At 38.7% G+C, this 23,824-nt stretch overlaps 1 long non-coding RNA gene across 1 annotated transcript in view; it reads right to left on the bottom strand.

Annotated features, from left to right (window-relative positions):
- LOC129240214 (uncharacterized) overlaps nucleotides 1–23,824 on the bottom strand; it is a 194,810-nt gene that overhangs the window by 64,149 nt on the left and 106,837 nt on the right. The window contains exon 3 of the long non-coding RNA XR_008582038.1: nucleotides 5,764–5,788. This is a non-coding gene — a long non-coding RNA (uncharacterized LOC129240214). The remainder of the gene's footprint in view (nucleotides 1–5,763; nucleotides 5,789–23,824) is intronic.

The following is a 23,824-nucleotide window of genomic DNA, read 5'->3' as shown; positions in this document are numbered from 1 at the left end:
CTTATTCGGCAGCATAGCTTTTTGGCACATTTCCATGGCATTAAAAGCCATTTTTTCGCCTTTTCTCGCACTTCATATTGCTAATTATTCTATGCCAATATATAATTCCATTCCAACTTTCTTAAAATTTTCTTCTAAATCGTCGCTATAGAAATAATGAAAATTTTTAAATTCAGTGTAGCATTATCGTCAAGACCCGAGAACATTATCTTCAAGCCGATCGGGGTCATGTGATTGAAGGCCAGTGATTATATTTTTATGTTTTAAAAATGTGTATTTTAGATTACGAATAAACGAATTTAAGAATGGTACAAATAAAGTCATTTACGATAGTGACCTTAATCGCTTGGTATTTCAGACACCGTAAGCCAGGATTTATTTTTCAATCAAGGTCATTAATTTCAGCTCGCTTGCCAGCATTACTCGTATTGTAAAATTTCTTAAACTCAATTTTGCTATATTTATATTGCGCTCATGCATCGTTATCGTTGATCTTAAAGCAAGAAGGTGAACTACATAATTTTCATATTTTGGCCGAAATTATTTTATATATTGCTAGAAGTATAATTTTTGCCCAATGATACTATATTTAAAAGTTTTTTGTAATTTTTGATTTAATTTAATTAATTTTATTAAATCTTTAGCAACTAATTTTTGATCAAAAATTTTTTTTCTTAAATTTTGGCACCATTTTGGCATACCACTAATTTAGAAGGTTAGACAGTTATTAAGGATTATTACGAAGTATTACCCTTACGAAAAGCAACTCGCAAATCGCCAAAATAATATATTTATGGGAAAACAACTCGTGGATTTTGTGCCTTGAGCTCGTACCGTCCCACAGTTCCATCATACTCGGTGAATTTTTGACCATGAACGAAACGGATACTGTCCAATCCAACAGCCAACATTGAATTCCCATGTTATGGCCCTTGCGGAAGTAGTGGAAAAATTGAAGACGGCTCTGATGGTTATACCGAAACTAGAGCTTCAGAAATGTTTCCAGACCTGGATCAAAGGCTGGCATAAGAGCGCGTTACCGTTGGTGGAAAGTACTTTGAAGGCGATAATATCACTTTTGAGGTATGAACTTCTATTTTAATTTTCTGAATAGATTCCGGGAACTTTTTGATGAATATGATATTCATATTAATGTAAGAACTAATCATAAGAGACATTAGAGGTAGAAAAAAAGTAGCCTTTGTTAAAAGGGAAAGAAGAAATAAGCTTAAACTGAGTTAGGTTTAGAATGATTTTCAATATTTTATATGTTTTGAAAATGATATTGTCAGACCTTTCAAATGATGTACAACAAGTAATTATTCAAACTAGTTAGTTGTGATTTTTATTTGATTAAACCTGGAGAAAGTGCTTTTTTTATCCTTTTTTAACTTTAACAATTTTTTGTTGCACAATTTTACAACAAAATTAAAGATGTTTTTTAATATTCTTTGAGTGCATTTATTAACGAAGAAATTAATGTATTACTTTCAATAATCGGACAAAAATTGCGTAAACTACGCTAGTTTTCCGTAAATAGAAAAATGCCTTGAATATCTATCCATTTGTGGAACCATAGTTTTTGTCTTTAATGATTATACATAATTTTGCGACATAATTTTCGCGCAATTTCTGAGGCGCAGAGACCCTCCTCCTCCCACGCAGTAATTTTATCTCTCTCTAATTCGGTAAGTTTTGAACCGCGTGGCATATTGATATTTATTTACTTAAAAAACGATTTAAATTAAAAGTTGTACTCAGCGAAGACATAAATGCACTTTAAAGCTTCAATTCCTAATGCGTTCTATAGTTATGAAACGGCAAAAGTAGTAACGAGCTGCTCTGACTCGTGGTCAAAGTAACGGTACAAACAAACACAAAAACACCACGATGAAAAGTTGTTGTTTATTGATACTAAGAAGAATAACGGTATTATTCCATATATTCATTTATTTTTACAGAGTACCTACATATTTTTGGAGTAAAGATTAAATATTCATGTTATGTGTCCTATAGTTATGAAACGCACCTTAGTCTGAAACAGCTTTTAGACCAGTCTTTGGTTGGCAGTGCCTTTTTATCTCCTTCTTCCAAAATCGCGTTTTTCTCAAGTGTGTTTTTTTGTTAAAATTGTTTATAAGTTAGTTAAAGATGTGTGACAAACGCAATAATTTCTGCTACGTTTGCGGTTTATTTGTTGATAAACAACATCGCCGTGAATTAAAAACAAATACTATTGTGGTTGAAGCATACAATCTTCACTTTGAGCGCAATTATAGTGAAAGTCGCTGATATGAACCAGAATATATATGTTCCACGTGCTCCATATCACTAAAGAAGTGGAAATCTAGTCAGTGTTTTCAAGATCGTTTGCCATTTTCGAGCCCAATGGTTTGGCATCATCAAGTCATTCACACACCAGAAGACTGCTACTTTTACCAAACCAACCTCCAAGGTCAGCGCTTCAAAACAAACAGTATAAAGTATCCCGAAGTGCTAACTGCTACGAAACCATCTTTAAGAGAAAATGAAAACCAGCTAACTGAAGTAAAAAAAGTAGATGATTCAAGAAGCGGTGATAACAGTTCATCTAATAGTTCACATAGTGATGAACCTTTTATCACAGCTGCGTTAGAATCAAAAGAGCGGCATTTTGTTTCGAATTCAGATATGAACGATTTAGTACGTGATCTAGAACTCTCATACAGACATGCTGAGGTTTTGGCATCACGATTAAAACAATGGAATCTTGTAGAAAATGATTTCAAAATAAAAATGGGAAAAACTCTGAGCGGACTATTTTCAATAACAAGAAATTGCGTAAATTGAAAAACGTTTCTTCGGAAAAAACAAAATACATATGTTGGTCGCTCAAACGCGAGACGAGCGATTCTTCTTTAAAACGACGAAGGTCGGGTAAACATTTTTAGAAAAAGTTAGGTATGTAAAATCAACAAAAAAATTTATATAAAAAACAGTATGATTGTTCTTTTTACTCCAAGTCAGAACAACTTCATCCCAATTTTCAAAGTTGACAAAAAATGTATGTCCAATACATTGTACACACTGCAATACACATGATGGCCCATATTTTCTATTAACGAAAAACTAGCGTAGTTTACGCAATTTTTGTCCGATTATTGAAAGTAATACATTAATTTCTTCGTTAATAAATGCACTCAAAGAATATTAAAAAACATCTTTAATTTTGTTGTAAAATTATGCAATAAAAAATTGTTAAAGTTAAAAAAAGGATAAAAAAGCACTTTATCCAGGTTTAATCAAATAAAAATCACAACTAACTAGTTTGAATAATTACTTGTTGTACGTCATTTGAAAGGTCTGACAATATCATTTTCAAAACATATAAAATATTGAAAAGCGGTGAAAAAATGACTGAGATATCCGTAGATTACCGCGCAAAGTCTGAAAAAACGGTTTTTTATAAATGAATAAAAATTGGAGGGTACAACAAATATAACAAAAATATTTTTATGCATTATTCGACCATATAAACAACCTACAGTGTGTAATTTGTCAGGTGTATTTCGTTTTTTTTTTTGTAGCACAGTGCTATTACCAAATAGAAGTTTCAATAAAATTCCGAGTAAGCTAATTTCGCAGGTATGTATCAGGCCAGTCCATAAGTTCGTGCGTATTTTACCCATGATTTCACTTTTGTACAATTTTTGCATACAAAAAGTTATTCGCGGAATACAACGGACCTATTTATATTATTATATATTTTCTTTGATGTATTCAACAAGTGCATTCATCATGTGATTTTAATCGCGGATAGAAGCACCCGTTGTTTAAAAATAAAATGGAATCTTTGAACGTTTTGTTTTTTTTTTATAAAAGTGGTAAAAATGCAACAGCTGCTGCCGCAGAAATAAACACTGTTCACGGAGAGGATACCGTGAGTGAAAGGACTGTGCAAAAGTGGTTTTCAAAATTCCGAAGTGGTAACTGCGACGTGGAGGATGCCGCGCGCGCTGGTCGTCCTGAAGTCTTTATCTCCGACTCCGACTCCTCAAACTCGTGGAAGCTGAGCCAAATTTGACAGTCGATATGATAGCTCAGAGGTTAGATTCATCGCATGGAACAGTTCACAGGCACCTGGTTCAGTTGAGAAAAGTTTCAAAGCTGGGAAAATGGGTTCCGCATAGACTTTCCGTCGCCAACCTTCAGCAGAGAGATTTGGTGTGTTCTTGAAAATGAAAGTTTTTTGAACCGTATCGTTACTGGTGATGAAAAATGGGTCCTTTACAACAATCCTGTTCGCAAATACCAATGGTTAGATAAAGATGAAACACCAGAACCGACCCCTAAAGATGGCCTTGACCTCAAGAAGTTCTCCTGCCTATTTGATGGGATATGGCCGGTATTGTTTATTATGAACTTCTGGAACCAAACCAGACGGTAACTGTTGATTAATATTCCCATCAGCTATCAAACCTGAATGAGGCACTTGACAAAAATCGACCGTCTTTAGTGAATAGACGCAAACTTTTGTTTCACCACGACAACGCAAAACCTCATACCGCAAGGCAAACATTAGGCAAGCTGAACTAGGTGGGATGGGAGCTAATGCCGCATCCACCATACTCTCTGGATATTGCACCTTCTGATTATCACCTTTTTCGTGGCCTTCTATCCCATTTCAGTAACAATAACTACTCCTCAAAAGAAGCTATAAAAAGGGATATCGAAGCGTATTTTGGCTCTAAGGACAACAAATTTTTTGAGCAGGGAGTTAAAAATTTACCTAAACGTTGGGAAGACATTGAATATAATGAAGGAAAATACAGATACTATTGATTAAAAAATACTTTAAAAATCTTTTTTATAAATTTTAAAACCAACTTTAAAAAACGCACGAACTTATGGACTAACCTGATATATTTAAGGAAGTTACTATCTACTATATTACCGAAAAGAATGAAGTTTCAATAAAATTAGGAGTTAGCTAATTTCGCAAGTGTATCTAGCAAAGTTCTATACTCCTAAAACAAATACCCGTTATATACTTGCGCTTGCACGCATAGATGCTCTGATGTTGCCGACAAGACTATTCCGTATTTTTGTATGTAAAGAAATGTGTGTGCATGGGGCCTGGTATGCATGAGGGCGGTATGCATGCGTAAGTGAGTACATCTATAAACACATATATATATATATATATATATATATATATATAAACATATGTATATAATATACATGTACATATATGTATTTATGTGCTTTCTGCTACTGAAATTACCACCAGCCATAAACTAAATGCGCAAATCAAATTCTGATATCGGCTACACACTTGACGAAGCCATTACATCGAATGACCATAAACAAAATCGAAAATCGAATGTGAGTCAATGGGTGTGCATAATGCGATAAGCAATGAATTTACATACAAAATGCCAGCAAGCATTTGTGCTGAAAAGCGTATCGAGCGACGGAAGGAAGGCGGCGACCACCATGAAAGGTACTTGCCGTAGACGTAAAAGTTATGCTTCTTGTTTTTTTTTTTTTTTTTTTTTTTTGAGTAAACTGGGGTAATCGCGTAATTTTTCTAATGAAGTAGGCAACTTTTCAACGATGCTATTACAATTTTAGGAACACCAATTTTTTATGCGACTTTTTTTTTTGTTTTTATAATTTTCTCATTTAGATTAAAAGAAAATTTTGTTTCTTCCTCACAAACTTAATGCTATTCCACTTTTGCCACAAAATGCTTATAATTTGCTCGCGCAGAATTTCACTTACCAAAGACACAGCGAAGTTCGAGTAACTGCAAAGAAATGAAGGGAAAATATGAATAAAGGAATACGAGAAAATATTCATTATTCAAATTGCATTTGCTTTCAATTACGGAAAATTATGAGTTTGCGTAAAAAAATCCTCAACAAGCATTTCCACGATATCCTTGCATAATAAAGGGAAAATATGAATAAAAGCATGCACATTCACACACACAGATGGACCTGCGTATGCGTCGGTATTTAAGTGGTGTGTGCATAAATGAAAAATAACGACATGAAATTAAAATGCGTGTGACGGGAAAAGTTAAAAATTTAAAATTGACCGCAATAAAAATGAGTGTGGTAATGCTGTTGGCGGTCGTAGCTGCGGTTGTGGTTGTGATTGTGGCTTGGGCTGTGGCTACAGCAGTGACTGTAAGTGTGACTCTGACTGCCTTCATTTCGACTGCTTCGATGTCTTCATAATGTGTACATATGTATGTGCTTTGTGGCGCCACACTGTGGCACGTTCACTTGTTAACTTATGCGCGCAATTGTAAATAAATGTGTGGGGGAATATATATGAACACATACACACATACATACATCCACACACACATACATACATCCACACACACATAAATACATCTGGAATTATCTCGAGCGTGTAGTGATGCTTGCAGCCACGCCACCGTAACGCCGTTCAAATGTCATTTTGACAAGCAACCATGCAAGATGATAATAAAAAGCGCACAATTCGCTGCCTTACGCAAATAAACTGTGACGGCGACAAATAACAAATTACATAAATATGTCGCAATGGTGGCATATGCAGCAAAAGTACAAAACCAACAAAAACAACAACTGAAATACTAAATGTGTAGCTGGTGCTTTAAAGCCGTTTACAGTGGCGTTGCTACCACGTTTGCAATTGGGAGCCCTTGGCGACGCGTCTCACATCATCCACCTCATCAGGGGTGGCAATTCAAATTTAAATTATGTAAAGCTGACGTGTATTAATGTTAGCAATGAAACTTTGGCATATGTGTGACTGTATGTAGACAGACACACACACGTAAACGCATATGCATATATGTATGCCATTATGGACGGTGAAGTGGGTAGGCGCGGTTTAGATGCTGTCATGGAAATTTTGGTGCGCCCACACATGTAGGCGAATTTCTTAAAGATTATATGCTTACAGTGCATGCAAAATGTATACGACGAATTTTATCACAGGTAGGTAAATGAAATGGCTCAAGTGCCAGCCCGGTAGCACTGAAGCGCTGTTCTATGAGACCTCCTACAAGCAGATATCTACAGCCAGCCAGTGCTGATGATAAAATGGAGAAGGTGGATGTGATTTAGGTTGGCACACTGCCCCAGGCTGTCGAAGAAAGGAGCACCCAGTGACCTTAATCGTCAGCTACCAAACCCGGACATTTACACAGGAAGTGCTCAACAGTCTCCTTCTCTAAAAGGTCCCCACAGCTTCTGCAATGAGGTTTAAATGGTAACTCCAGCTTTTCCGCGTGTATGCCGATCGTCCAGTCACCGGTAAACACAGCTGTGAGCTTGGAAATTGAATGGCGTGGAGTCAAAAAGACTTTCCGAGTGCTTCGCGTATTGTATTGGGGAAAAAGGATTTTTGAAATAGCACATGAAGAAATGGAGCTCCATATTTTCTGCGCTTTACTGAGAAATAATTTGTGTAGTTTCCCCTTTAACAACTGCCAGGGGGATGCCGATGACCATGTACAAAAGACCCTGAGACCAATTCAGTCCCCTTCCTACCAAGCTCATCAGCAATTTAATTTCCTTCTATGTTCCTATGTCTTGGAGCCCAGATCAGAGAAATGTTGCCTCTACACCCAAGAGAATTGATCTCCTCCTTAGACAAGTTTACTAATTCTGCACCATGGCGTCTTCAGAGCCTTGATCGCGGCTTGACTATCGGAGAAAATGTTAACATCTCCCTCACTCCTGCGTTTCCTAAGCATTTTGCATGCCTGCAGGATCGCAAGGACTTCTGCTTGAAAAACACTAGCAGTACTCGGCAGTTTAAAGGAGATAGATAAATTGGCTGATTTCATCATGCGTAGTAAACTTTTTTTATGTACACTTAGAACTGCCATAAGTACTGTTACAGTTTAAGTCCGTCATAGATCTGAATTATAATACTTTTTTCATAAAGTTTGTTTTATTTAATCATGTAAATATATAAAACAAAATTTAATTTTCACTCGACAAGCCTCCAAACGAAACCTCCAATGGCCTAACCACTCAGCTATTGCAGCACGCACGGTTTCCATCGCTGCTCGAACCAAAGATTGTTTGAGACTCTACAAATTTATGTGAGGTCTTCGACAGGCTCTAGTCCAGGACTCTTGCACAATGGGTTCAAATCTGGACTTCCAGGCGGTCAATCTTTTGCGGCTATGAACCCACTTTTTAGCCACTGCTGGCTGACTTTTGCCTTATGGGCTAGAGTGGTGTCTTAATGGAAATTTTAACGCTCTCCACTGAATAGAGTACTGCTCAACTGCATCACCATGCCTTTTAAGACATCCTCCTGGTACACTTTTGCCCCGGTCTTTACCCCTTTTCCGCAGAAATGAAGATGTAACTCCTTTTCAAAACACTCACCAGAAAACCATTATGGAGGCTGGATGGTGGCCACGCTAAACGCTTGGAAGAATATATTTTGCATCTGTAGAAGTTCTAATAGAGATTTTGTCCTTTTGCTTATTAAAAACTTCTTCAACAGTGAAATTTTTTCCATCAATGAAAGGAATATTTTCATGGCCATTGAGCGCGTGCCACGGAAGAAGCTGCTTGCATCTGTCGAGTCTAATTTTCGTCAAGCGCGATGGCAAAAGATGACGAGTTGAGCAACGGAAAGCTTTCTTGGGAAGATCATCTCTAATTAGTCTTGAGATGGATCTGGTCGATACATTCATTTCCCTGAATTTGATTTTCTGCTCTCTACCGAGATTTTCGCGAACTCTTTCTCGAACGGCTCTTTTGGCTGCACTGGTTTAAAACACGCGAGGATGACCACTTATTTTTCTGTCAGTCACTTCAGACGTTAGGAAAACCGATTTTTTGTGCGGTAAACCAACATTCTCGAAATATTAAATATTTTCTGCAATACAATTTTCCCTAGCCTCCCACTCCATTTTAACAAGCGAAATTTGCCACGAAACTGAGTATAATTTATGAGTAGACAATTCAACGAACAAAAGCAAAAATAATGGAACTTCTTTCAGCGAATTTGTCACAGAATTTATGGCAAGACTAAGTACATATACGAGTATATGGCTCCGCCGGGGAACAAAGCGCCGCGGCATAGTTCCTCCATTTCCCCCGGTCATGCGCCAACCTCTTGATTTCGCTGGTTTTGTTGGTTTTGAATACCTCAGCTTACAGACTCCTCCTCCAAGTTAGTGCTGGTCTGCTTCTACGACGGCTGCCGAGAGGATTCCAATCGAATGCGTTGTAGGTGATGTTGGTTTGGCCACTTCTTTACACGTATTCGAGCCAGCCCCATTTCCTTTACAGGATTTGATAGCGCATTGGTCTTTGGTTACAACGATTCCACGGGTCAGTGTTTGAGATCGTGTAGAACCGAAAAATTCGCAATACTTTGCAGAGGAAACGATTGTTAAAAACCTGCAACATTTGGATGTCAGAAGCTGAAAGGTTCCAAGTTTCGCAACCGTACATAAGAGCAGACTTCCCGTTAGGTTAGATTGAAGTAGATATCCTATGGGGCACACTCAGTCTCACAGCCCATTGTGATGCCGCATGGGTAACTTGTTCCTATCTCTCCTAAATCCCTGATTTCTGCAATACTGAGGACTTTCAATTCATTAAAAAATTGTTTACCTAGAATAGTAAATTGGCGTCTGTATAGAGTAGAATAATGGCACAGAAGGTGCGAAGGTGCTAAACGTCTCCAGCCTCTTTTTCCTCCTCATCTAAGCAACTTCTGCAAAAGTCATGAGTTTGCACACCTATCATTTTGGCTTACCTACCCATTACAGTACGCTTATTTTCGCTTAGCCATGGGTTTAGCATTGAGAGTCGATCACGATTGCCGAACAATTATGCAGGTAGTTTCATTACGCCAACTTTCGTTCGATGTTCTTGCGATTTCTTCTTGTTTTGTGAGGGATTTTATCGCCGCTTGGCCATCAGTGCAAATGTAAATATAATTTCCAGATATCGCATCAAACTGTACCAGTGTCGCAGCTTTCATTATTGTCTTCAGTTCAGCCTGAAAGACACTGCAGTAGTCGGGGAGCCGAAAACAGAAGGAGATCCGCAGATGTTCAGAGTATACACCTCCGCCCACCCTGCCTTCCAGCTTTGAGCGATTTGTGTTCAACTTTCCAGAGTCTACTGGTCTCCGAACAACGTTCTATTTTTGGACAGAAGTCTCTCCGAGACGCTGTTTTTGCTGCTTTTATGGCGTACTTAAATCTACGTTGACATTCTTTGTATCCATCCCACGAGTTAGTTCTCCTCGCTTCGTTATACTTAGTTCTGATTTCACTTCTAAGGTTTACTATAACAGTGGGCCACCATGGAGGTTTCAGTTTCCCTCTTCTCGTTCATTGAGCACATGCTGCTTTCGCAGCTTGTTGGAATGCAGGTCATCAACTGTTGAGTGAATTTGGTATGTCGCGTCAGGGAGATTGCTCGCTAATGTGGTTTCAAGCAAACCCAATTTGTGCATCTGCTTAGTTGGCAATGAAATACTGTACGTTAGGTACCTGTGATCTGAGAAGGAGCAGTCTTTTAAAATTTGGACTTCTCGTTCATTGACACACATAATGTCTTCAACTTCCCTCCTCGTAGTTGCCACAAAAGTAGTTGTTACTTTACGTTGCCGCAGAAGTTTATGGTACCAGCGTATGACATCTGCTACCAACGTCTGCAAAAGTGTGAGCGTAATCAAGATCTTTGGGATGTCCATTTAGTCACCATTTTATTTCCTGGTGAGACGGGCCGCAGGGTAATTGCCTACGCGGATAACGTGGCAATACTTGTTAGAAGAGAATTTGTGGGTACTCTGTAAAATTTGATGCAGGGATATCTGAACGCAGTTGTTAGATAGGCAACGGATGCAGTCTGTCGGTGAATCCTCGCAAGACGGAGCTCGTCCTATTTACGAGGAAATATAAAATACCCAGAGTTCAACTTCCCTCATTAGGGGGCGCTTTGCTGACGCTTTCTGACAAGGTGAAGTACGTAGGTATTATCCTTGACAATAAGCTTACAAAAGCTGAAGAAAGAGTAAGGAAGGCAACAATCGCCTTGTATGGGTGCAAGGGCGCAATTGGCAAAAGATGAGACCTCTCACCTAGAGTTGTTTTTTTGGCTATATAAAACCTTTGTAAAACCAATCTTGTTATATGGAGTCATAGTCTGGGGGAACTCACTACAGAGGACGGCATTAGGAAAGAAGCTGGAGAGAGTTCAGAGGTCGGCACTCATTGGAATCATCGTTCTTAATAAACACACTCTTAACTCACCCTCCTAACAATCCCACGACCACCTCTCCGCGCCCTCTCCTTTCATCCCATCGGTTTTCTCTTTCACCTTACCTCCTTCACAATGGTATCACAAAGGACGAATCCGTTTATCTTCGTCGAAGAGTGCCCATTCTTTGAGCAGCCATTCCAACCTATCCTAACCTATTCCTTTAGTTTCGCATGTAGCTTTTGGAAAAAAGATGAAGATTAGGTATAAAGGAGATCGCCATACTACCGACTGACGGCGCAACTGTTACTCTGAGGCTGTTGATGTGATCAACGCAGAAGCGTCCAGCTCGAAAGCCAACTTGTTCCGTTCGTTGATGTTTCTTCTCGATACGCGGATGTTAATTATTTGAGGAACTTTTTTTTTTTAATTTTGTACTCCATTATTTTGAGCAAACCATTGCTTTACTGTAAATAAGAAGTGAATAAATGAAATGAAATGAATTGAAATGAAAAATGCCGCTCCTCAATTCCATAAAGGTGCTTTAGCAAAAATATGTGGGCCAACAAAATGATGCATGTAATCACATTAAAATTATTCTCATTTTTAGCTGTCACTTGCGTTGTCAGTGCTGGCTCAGATGCGCGGCTCATGGAACACAAGGACATACATTTACGTTCTTGTTTGTGGCGTCCACAAATTTAATTTAATTTTACGCAAATGAATGAAGCGCACAAGAGAAGTCCACCAAATTTTACTTTCGTCCCCACGACAGTCGGTTCTGCGAAAGCGGAAGGACTCGGATTTATGTTCGGCCAAGGACTGTCACTTCAGCAGCATTCGCTCTACATGTATGAGGAATGTTTATGTTTCTCCAACAACAAAAACAACCCATTTTTTCTTTCATACTTCACTCAAGTCGATTTATCTATTCATTTACTTGTGTTGTTTTTTTGTTTAGCGATAAAAATTTCGTCAAGTGAAGTTTTCTTACGCACAGCCACTTAAAGCCGCTTTGAAATTTCTTCCGGCCTTTTGCAATTCCTTTCCTGTTTTTAATTTTCACGTTCAGCTGCAGCAACTGCGGTATTATTTGAATTATTCCTGCCACTTAACGGTGTCTGTGCTTCGTCATGACTAATTTGTGTACCAGTAAATTGTCATTTGTGAGTGCATTTGTGAGAGTACCTTTTGCGTGGTTGTTTTTGAATTATTATTTTTTTCTACTAATCATAAGCTGGCCACTGAAAAATTATGCTTTTTTTTCACTTGCATGTTTTTCAGTTTAAATCGGCTTATGTATTTGTCATTTTATTTATTTGCTTTCGCTCATTTGTTTTTTTTTTGTTTCAAACTCCTCCTTTGCTGCTTTAAAATGTTTCTGGTAAATATTTTCTCGTTTTTCTACGAAGTGATTGAGTATATTTTCATTGTCCTTGGTTGTTTTCGTACCCAGGCGGTTTATCAAAAAAACAAAATATTCAATTTTAATATCTGTGCATATTCAGGCGCTCGTCTGTGTCTTTCGTTTCGCGTCCACTTCTCATTTTCCTGTCACTTCACTTTGCCTGCCACTCCCGAGCCATGACATACAGGAGGTTCTTATTTCGCAATGAGTTTAATGAGCTAAATTTTCTTTTCCACACTTTTTTATGTTTTTGTTTTCTTTGTTTTTTTTTCTTGTTATTTGCTTGCTCCTTCCCCTACATGGCTTTACTTTTTTTTTAGGAGAAAGCGAGCTCTCTTCTGCAGTGCCGGTAATGCATACGCTTTGCTTTGTGTTTCGTGCCATCGTTTCTATAGGGCATGTCATTAAGGATGGACGCACTTCGAATTAAATGAAAGAAACAGATAAGGAATAGATTTTATCACATCTAATTTTTCCCTAGCATTGACAGGTATTGTGTGTGGCGCATCTTAGTGGATAACTTTTGAATGATAGTTTCTTATAAATGGGGCTAAAATAAGCTAAAAAGCTTCATAAAGATCACAGCTCATGTTGACCTCCAGAGTGATAATCGTTTGTAGTTTGTCTTCACATATCAGAAATTTTATGTAGTCCCGCAGAAAATGGCGAGCGGCGTTAAGTCACATCACCTGCTGCTACGGAAACGAACCGTGCCCGAGACTTTTATCGTACGATACGACAATTAACAAACACCAATTTTAAGACGACCAAGCCGCCCAAAGCCGATGACAGCGAGCCAACAACAGCTAAGGACAAGCGAGTCAACATCTGGGAGCGTTACTATAAGAAGCTACTGTCGGCTCACGCCCTTGCAGCCCATTCTTTCGTGTAGCTACCATCGTCACATTGCAAGACATGACATCCCCACGATATGCCCGGATGAGAGCGAGATAATAAATGCGATAAAGTCTCTAAAAAACCAAAAAGCTCTCGGGTACGATAACATCAACCCGGAACTACTAAGAGCTGACCCCAAGATGAGCGCTCGGATCATTCTGCCCTTATTGAAAACCATCTGGAACTCTGAAAGAATACCATCTGAGTTGAAAATGGGGGTGATCACCCTTCTCCCGAAGAAGGGTAACCTCTCTGAGTGCGAAAATTGGCGAGAAATCACGTTGCTAAACTTCGTGAACAAAGTAATAGCACACGTATTTCACAAAAGGCGGTCCAACTCATTCAATCAGGGACTACGCAAAGAACAAGCAGGCTTTCGTCCACACTGCTCTTGTGTCGATCATGTAAACTCCTTGAGAGTGATCGTGAAACAGTTGGTTGAGTGGCGCTCGACACTTTACCTCTGCTGCATCGACTTAGAGAAAGCGTTCGACACTCTCAATCATAAAACAATTTGGAAAGCTCTTGAATGCAAAGGAGTGCCTGAGAAATTTGTCACCATCATAAAAGAATTGTACTCGGGCGCTTCATGCCGCGTAAAATACGAAAATGCTTTAAGTGGTAGTATCGAAGTTTAAACCGGTATTAGGCAAGGATGTGTATTATTTCCACTCTTGTTCAACCTAGTCCTGGACCTAGCAATGCGACAAGCGTGTGCGGTCTGCAGAGGCATATCCTGGGGCCTATGCGGCCGGTTAGAAGACCTAGACTATGAGGATGACATTTGTTTACTGTCGCACAAATACTCAGATGCATCAGCTAAACTGCAAGCGATATGCCATGCAGTAGCACAAACAGGTCTAAAAATTAACATGCCAAAGACCAAAGTAATGCGGATTAACACCGCCTAAACGAAAACCCTTAAAATTGCCGACACGCCGCTCGAAGATGTATTTAGATGAAGTTTGCTACCTTGGGAGTATAATTTCAAAAAACGGCGTATCAACAACTGACATACGCCACCAAATATCTAGGGAACGCGTTGAATTTGGCATGCTAGACAAGGTATGGAGATCTACGCACATTTGCAGGCACACAAAACTGAAAATATTTGATGCCAACGTATGCGGAAGAATCATCCTTGTCACTCCCAAGTGAATGGCATTCAGGTACTTTCTCCACTTGCGTTGACTTCTACATATGGAGCCATTCTCCCTACATATGGCGCTAAAGCTTGAGTACTGACAATATACGATTAAACATCTCTTAGAGTGTTTGAGAGAAAGATTCTGTAGAAGGTTCTTGGATGTTTGCACATTGGTTACGGCGAGTATCGTAGGAGATGAAAATACAGATCGTGAAGCGCCTCTTAAAGTGTTTGAGAGAAAGATTCCACGAAAGATTCTTGGACCTCCTGTGCGGCGGAAAGTTCAGCTGGAGAAGGACTTGGTGTGTCCAACTGGCGTCGGTTAGCACAAGAAAGAAATAAAGTGGCGTGCTTTATTAAACTTAGTCTAAATCTCGTAATCAGTTAATGCGCCAATCAAGAAGAAGGGAAGAACTTAACCCGAAATGAACTCAATTACTGAGGTAAATTTCGGCGCACAAAACTTAGATTTGGTTAATAATTTCAACCATATCAAAGCGTTGTTGAAACGTCTAGCTTTTCATGGCCAAATTTTCCAGCTGTCGCCTTACCAAAATATTCACTTAACACTCTCAAAGCTCGTGCACTCTTATTGAAAAACCCTTTATATGTCGTGTTGTTGTTACATGAAGTTATCCACAAGCAAGCACAGCGCAATATTTCTATACTCAGCTGCTTTGCAGTCTGGCATTGCGACTCTGTTCTTTTGAGCGTTAGACTTTTCTTCTGCTGGTTTACTCTTGCAGTTGTTTAAAGTTATACACACACATACATATGTATGTACAGACACGAAAGTGCGTATACGCTTTAAATTACTTAGCTTGGAACTGCTATTGTGCGAACACATAATGAAAATTAAGTAATTTAACATATGCGGATTTAAGTGTTTGCTGTTATTTTTTTTTTTAAGAAAAGCAAAGCTTTTAGTGATGCTTACTCTCATCAAGAAAAGTGAAACAACTTAACAATTTGGCAAGTTTTGCGTACATTTCGAATAAATAGATACTTTTTTATTAATTAATTAATAATTTTCTTAAATAATCTGATTTATTTTTAATAAATTTAATGCTAAAAATGTAAAAAATTTTAAAAAGAATTGAAGATGTTTCACTTTAAAGTACCCTATATCAAAATTTTGAAGATTGAGTAAATCTCAAAATTTTAGATTTCTTTACCCAATATTTTCAGTTTACTTCTTGTTATGGAAAATCTTATTATGAAAATTGAAAATCCAGAAAATTGTTAAACACCATATTTTGAATAAAAATAGTGAAATCTGCAAGAATCTAATGGAAGAGGGAAGAAACGGATAGGTGGAAGAAAAGGAACCAAGGTCTTGGATTAGAGGATGACGACCAACAGTGGCCCTTTACGTTCGTATTAACTACTGATGAATTTCGCCATATGTGTGATATTTTAACCCGCAATATCCCCCGGCCTAAATCTGAGCTTGATGGGGAGCTACTCGCAGAATTCTCCCTCACCAACTGTTCCGTCCTACTTCGAGCCATCCATACACATTTTTTCCATGCCTTGCTCCCAAACGTTACACCCCGCCCACTGCTTCCTTGAAGGCATATGAATGGAAAAAGTTCCGATCGGACCTAGCGAGAGTGTACAATGATCCAGCCCCATTGTGATGAACGCAAAGTATTTAAAAATACTAGAGCGTCCGCAGCTTAAGTCTAGCTTATGTCCCGAACAACTCAATCTGATTGCAGCGGGTGCAGCGGCAGTTGATCCTTCAATGTTCACGGGTTCCACATCCAGCATAGCGTTGAGAGCTAGAATATGTAGACCACCCATATTTTAGCTCTCAAGTGCCCTACTGTTTAAAATGAGGACAGACTTTTGCACTCTATCCAGCCTCATAACTGATGTCATCCTTTACAGAGAGTTCCACCAGACAAGGACTCCGTACAACAAAATTGACTTTATAATTGGCTTTATAAAGCCAAAACGTAACTTTAGGCGAGAGGCCCCATCTTTTGCAGACAGCGCCCCTACAACCATACCCACAACCATATAAGGCGACTGTTGCCTTCCTAACTCGCTCCTCAATTTTGAGTCTCCACGTTAGTTCCCTGTGAAGGCTAAGTCCCAGGTACTTAAGCTTGTCAGTGAGCGCTAACGGAGCGCCCTCTATTCTCCTCTCAAGACTTTAATATCTAAAACCTTTTCTCTGATAATAGCAATAACCACGTAAGCAATAACCTTGCAGCCTCTCCTCTCCAGCTCCTCCAGCAAGTCGTTAAGCACAACAACCCAAAGTAGTGGTGAGAGAACACCGCCTTACGGAGTGCCACTGCTCACCTGCCGGTAGAGAGAGGCGTCGCCCCACTCTGCTGCGACCGTTCTTTCGCTAAGCATTGTATGTATAAGCCTAAAGAGGTCGATTCCGGCCTGAATTTTATCCAGAGCCCTAGTGATTGCCTCCGGGAAGACATTGTTAAACCCCCCTATGTGCTCATAGGCTATTATTTTTTTATTGAATTTTTGGATTCTCCATCGTCGATTTTATATGTGGCCAAAATTTTGTCAAATTCTAGTTCCACAAAGTGGGTCAAAACGTCAGTCAAAAAATAATAAATATTTACAGACATAACGAGATTTGAGTGAGAGCTACTTTCGACAAAAAGTTTGAAATTCATTTTCTCAAAACATCAAAACATGTATAGGCTATTTTAATACTAAGGGGACGATTTGGCATCCGACTCCATTATCGTACTTCTGCCACTTTTTAAACCAATGAGCCAGTACTAGCATTTGGACAATTTCGTTGTCGCTACTGCCACCGGTGTAAAAAATATTACTTTAATAGAAGTTTTCCTCATAATATTTCCCTTTAACACTTTATCTCCTTTTTCTCCACATGCATCGTCCCTATACCTCCAGTCTCTATTGTTTGTGCACTAAATACGCCCAATTATAATAACTCGGCAATTAAGTTTATTTACTTTTGCATTATTTTTTTTTAATCACTTTAATTCTCTATTTTATTATCTTTGCCCATATCCCATTCCTATTTAAATGCGTACATATTTTTTTGGATCACCTAGCACCAGCTTAAGTAATACTAAGTTTTCCATCACTCCATCACTCGAATATTACTATCGCCATTGCTCCCCATCTGCCCCGACAATCGATTCACTCCATTATAGTTTTTTCTGTACGCACTTCCAGAAGTTTGATACATAGTAAGAGTGAGCGTCAAAAAATATTATCTGCCTCCCCCTCGCATTCGCCCATTTTTCTATTTCAGGCAAACAATCGGTCTTTCATTGTTTTATATTCGCATTTTGCGCCATTTTTTCTTCGCTAGACTTCCATTTTGATTGGCTTTCAAAGCGCTTTGATGATATTTGCTTAGGTGGGGGAGAGCTTGGGGGCTTTACGAGTATGCAGCAAGTGGCAGGTAAGCGATTCCAGTTAGTGTTTATGATTGCAAAAAATATTTCATGTGAAAATAAAAAAGTATTCACTTGCAGATAGTCCGCATTTTTGTTTGTTTTACTTTGTGAACTTTTTTTAATGCAATAGGAATAGCTGGGTTAGATCAATTTTTGCGTTTGAAGAAACGTAAGCAAATGGGCGTTGGATTGTTTCGATATTAAAGGCATTCCTTAAATGAAGATTGGTAAACTTAGGTGGAAGGAGGTTAATGCAATCCATTTTAACAAAAGAAAATGCGATAAATATCTATTTGAAAAGTTGTTAGTAATGGAATCGTATGAAATTGTTGATGGCCTGAAATTTTTACACTGCACTCAGGCAAGTAACCAATTGCACTTACGGTCAAGAGATATGATTTAATGGATAAGCAATAGTAGATGGGCAGGTGGACTGGAAATACATTACTCCTCTGCAAACTTCCCAGATTTTTTTATGCATCTTAGCAGTTAATCGAAAAACTGGAAAATAGGATAAGGATGAGCTCCCATTCTCGATATGCCCGACCCAAAAATAAAAGACTTAGATGGTCGTCTGACGAAAGCTAAAATGTTTTGCACTTCTTCAAAAGGTCATTACTTCTGGCAAGAAGTTCCAAAGATGGACAGCGAGCAAAAATAACTGGCGTTCTGTTAATAGCCAGTTAACTTACTAAATAAGTTAAGAGGACGAGACGATTTCTTTTTCTTCTTAATTGGCGCTATAACCGCTTACGCGATTTTGGCCGAGTTTAACAAAGCGCGAGTCGTTTCTTTCTCGTGCTAATCGGCGCCAGTTGGACACATCAAGTGAAGCCAAGGCCTTCCCCACCTGATTTTTCCAACACAGAGGAGGCCTTCCTCTTCCTCTGCTACCACCAGCTGGTACCGCATCGTATACTTTCAAAGCCGGAACGTTTGTATCCATTCGGACAATATGACCCAGCCAGCGTAGCCGTTGGATCTTTATTCGCTTCGCTATGTCGACGAGACGATTTAGTAAATAGAAAGACACGAAACGATTTAATAAATAGAAATCGTCTCGTTCTCTTATGAGTTGCCTAGTCACTTTGTTATTTGTGCTCGCTGTCGGTCTTTAGCACCTCTTGCCACAAAATATCAGAATCACAGGCAAAACGCGCTTCATTATTTTCCCAGAAGTAATCTTTTATCTTATGGCGGCCGCCGTAGCCGAATGGATAGGTGCGTGATTACCATTCGGAATTCACAGAGAGGTCGTTGGTTCGAATCTCGGTGAAAGCAAAATTAATAAAAACATTTTTCTAATAGCGGTCGCCCCTCGGCAGGCAATGGCAAACCTCCGAGTGTATTTCTGCCATGAAAAAGTTCCTCATAAAAACATCTGCCATTCGGAGTCGGTTTGAAACTGTAGGTCCCTCCATTTGTGGAACAACATCAAGACGCACACCACAAATAGGAGGAGGAGCTCGACCAAACACCTAACAGAAGTGTACGCGCCAATTATTTATTTATTTTTTTTTTAATCTGTTATCTTAGACATTTTTCTCTTCGTTTTTTCACATTCCCTTCATCATTTTCCCTTCACAATTGCAACATTCATCATAAAGGGTTTTCCAAACAAAGCTGTTATTTTGATATTCCAAGCAAAATACTATTTTTTTAATATAAACGATCGGATGTTTATTTCATTGTAACGACGTAGGTATGCCATAAATAGTGGAAAATAACATCAGGCAAATGACCACCACGACCACGCTTACAGGAGCATATCCTTTTCATGAAATTTTCCATAACCGAATTGCATAGTAGCTGCCCTTGGCCCGCGTTAGCCTCACGAATTCCATCTTTGAGGTCTTGAATCGACCCTGGGCTGTTGGCGTAGACAAAAGTTGTTAAATCACAAGATCTCGCTGGCCATTTGTGATCACCTCTTCGAGAGATAACACGAGGGGGAAACTTTTCCCGTAAACGATCAATGGTTTCGTTGCTTGTGTGGCACGTAGCGCCGTCTTGTTGAAAATAAACGTAAACTGCTTCTACAGCTGGGATTGAAAGGGAGGTGGAGTCTGGTTGCATGATCACCTACTTTTCAATGGCTTGTAAGGGTTGCAGCGATGCGACGGACCTGACGGATTTCGATGACTCTTTGGGCCCATTTCAATCGACGAGGCTTGTCCGCAGGCAACAATCTTCTGCGTCCGAGCAATGCCCAACTGCTGAGAACGGCGATTTTGGGATGTCCTTGGCGACGCCTTGGTCGGTTTTGATTTGGCCTCTTTGGATTAGAAAGAGCATCACCAGTCGAAAACCTTCCGTACAAATGTTTAATGGTGTTCTTAGAAGGCGCACTTTTCACATTATTTAATTTTTTATACGAGTACGCACGTTGAGTTTTCACAATTGACTTCTTTTGTTGAATGTAAATTTTAACAATTTGGGAGCGCTTGCGTGGCGTGTACTGTTCCATGGTAAACATTTGTTTGGACTGACGCTTCCAATGCGGTATGTCATTAAGCGATCTAACGGCTCTGTCAAAAGATACAGGGTTGTCAGATGGGTCCATCGAATATTGGCAACTCTGTAGTCTGATCTGTTTATGAGCAGAAGGGGTCCCTGTAGGAGGATCTTGCTGTGACCGTACGACCTTGTTGTCCACCTTCCTATGTGTCTGAGTCTCACCGTCACGATTGAGATGAGTTAGTACATTGAGCGCTTCAGTACGGCTGGTGCTAAGCGTTCCTTTTCTAGTTACAATGGAAACCAAAAATAAAATATATTTTTTGTAATAAGCAACTCTCCTATTTGGATTCCACAAAAAAATGTACATAGGATTGATGTATCGACAGACGAGTTTTGAAAATGTGTAGCCTTTTATAGCTTCTAGGTGATATTAAAACAAAATTGTGGCTTTGTATTATTTATAGTTGGTATTTGTTGACATAAATTGAGTAAAACAAAGCCTTGTCCATACATTTTTTGCATCATTAAAAATGTTCGGTTAGGTTCGGTGCCCGTACACCTGGTTATTGACCATAGAGTTAAATATTTGTATGCACGGACAGAAACACATTAATTAGAGTAACAACAAAATTCAGTACAACAAATACTAATTTATGTGTGTAGGTATTTTTTATAGCTGCGTGTGCAGACATTCCCATTTTTATTTTAAATTAATACTTTTCCAATACTAAATTTCAGTTCACATTTAGAAAGTAATTAAGATTGTCCAACGATAGCCAAAGAGTTTGAAACGGTAATTATAGCCAGTTAAATGTATTGAAGTACCTGTGACGCACACATACAAACAAAAACAGCGAAACAAACGACCGACCGACTAAAAATGCCGCAATGCTTAGCGGACATTAAAGTAAAACTAAAATAATGGCAAAAACATTCATTCGGCAGAACGATTCAATAACAGAATGATGACTCTGATAAAAATAACGTTTATTTGATTACTACAATGCAATACATGCGCACAAACACATATACGCCACCAACATGCACAAACACACATGCGAACACACACAAAGGAAGGGAAAAGCGCCATAAGCACACAAAAAAGACATTCGCTCATCATCGACGAAAAAAAAAAACTCAACTAAAAAAATCAACAAAAAACTAAAAAAACAAGAACTATACACAAGTAGTCGAATTAAATGTGAATATACACATATACGAGGTGTGTTCAAAAAGTATAGCGAATTTTGTGTTTTTTCAAAAATTATTTATTTATTCATTAATATCTATTTTCTCCCCTTCAAAGTAATCCCCATGAGAAATTATGCACTTGTGCCAACGTTTTTTTCAATCTTTGAAGCACTTCAAAAAATTATTATTTTTTTATTTTGTTCAGCTCCTCCTTCGATGCCGTCTTTATGTCGTCAATCGTCAATTATAGCATAGCGTCGTCCTTTCATGGGCCTCTTCGGTTTCGTGAACAAGAAAAAGTCACAGGGGGCCAGATCTGGGGAAGACGGTGGATCTGGCATTATTAGTTGTTGTTTTTGGCCAAAAATCGCGCACAAGCAACGATGTGTGAGCAGAGGTGTTATCGAGATACAAGAACCAATTTTTGTTCTTCCACAAATCCGGGCGTTTCTGGCGGATTGCTTCGCGCAAATTGCTCATAACTTGCAGGTAACATTCATTATGGACCGTTTTACCCTGTGGCAAGAACTCATGATGCACAACGGCCCTGCAATCGAAGAAAACGGTAAGCAAAACTTTTACATTCGACCGACCTTCGCGCATTTTTCGGTCTTGCTTCGTGCGGCAGCTTCCATTGAGTTGATTGAACTGTGGTTTCCGCGTCTTAATCATAAACCCACTATTCGTCACCAGTTATGACATTCTGGAGCAAATTTGGGTCGTCGCGGACAGAGTCCAACATCTCATTAGGAATGTTCATGCAATGCTGCTTTCGGTCGAAATCATTGAAACAAATCGAATGGCACGAGCCAATCGATATGTTTAGGTCCGCAGCAACTTATCTAATGGTGATTCGACGATTGGTCAATACCATTTTCTTCATCAATTTTTTCATCTGTTGTTGAAGTGCTCGGGCGTCCGGCACGCTTTTCGTCGTTCACATCTTGTCGGCCTTCTGAGAACATTTTGTACCACCGATAAACGTTGCTTTGGTCCCAAGTAGGTTCTCCGTATGAGATAGTCAACATTCGGAATGCATCCGCGCACTTAACTTCGTTTTTCACATAAAATTTCATACAGGTTTTTTGATCCATCTTTTTGAATAGGTAAAAATCGAAGAGGAGCCGAAACACGTGCAAGCAAAGCAGTTGTCAACAATTAAGGGGGGAGCCTGGTTTATGAGGTCTAAAAATTGCATCTCTTTGCGATTTTTTTTTTAAGGAAAAAATTAATTTAGCACTGCAAAGTTTTTCTATCTTTTAATGAACATTTAGAAAGTATAAAAAATTTTTGTACTGGTTAAAATAAGTTGAAAAAAAAAAGTTTAACATAGAAATTAGTAGAGCGCTGCAACGCTGGAGTTTCGAACTGGCGTACAAGATACAGATCGTAATTATTATCTAAAGCAAGAAATTTAAATGGATTTCTAATTATCACGATTTTTTATTCTAGATGAATTAAGAAAACTGAGAGAAATTTCAACTTTTTGGAGGTTTTAAAGAAAAAACTGTCTTTCTATAAAAAAAAATTCACTTCAACTTGGTATAAAAATCTTGAAATTTTTTTTTTATCTATTTTGTTAGTTCAAATAGAAGAGAATTTAATACTGAAGGGAACAAGCTATGATTCATTTCAAAAGGTTCATTAGTTTTTTTTTCATTGATGTACGCCAATTCAAAGAAATCATAAAAATGAAAAGTCGAGAAAAGAAGATAAAGTTTGTACTATAGCTGTCCGGTCACAGCGTAACTACCTAACGCTCGCCTACCTTTAGCTTTGTATCTACGGAAATATTGAGAATTAGGCTCTCTAACTTTGTGTAAATATTCTGAAATATATTAGGAATCGCTTAAAACGAAAAAAAAAATTGATTTTTTTGACCTTATAAACCAGGCTCCCCCCTTAACTGAACATTCAAAATGGTCCAACTCGTCGGCGTGAGTGAGAGACGTGAGCCCCAACATATCGCCACAAAAAATCGAAATTCGCATAAACGTAACCTGCGAAAATTCAAAAGTCGCGATATTGTTTGAATACACCTCGTACATACATCCATATTGTACTTTGTGTGTATGTATTGGCTCGT

Source organism: Anastrepha obliqua, chromosome 1 (genome assembly GCF_027943255.1).
Source record: "Anastrepha obliqua isolate idAnaObli1 chromosome 1, idAnaObli1_1.0, whole genome shotgun sequence".
NCBI lineage: Eukaryota > Metazoa > Arthropoda > Insecta > Diptera > Tephritidae > Anastrepha > Anastrepha obliqua.
This window is presented reverse-complemented; position numbering and strand designations above follow the sequence as displayed.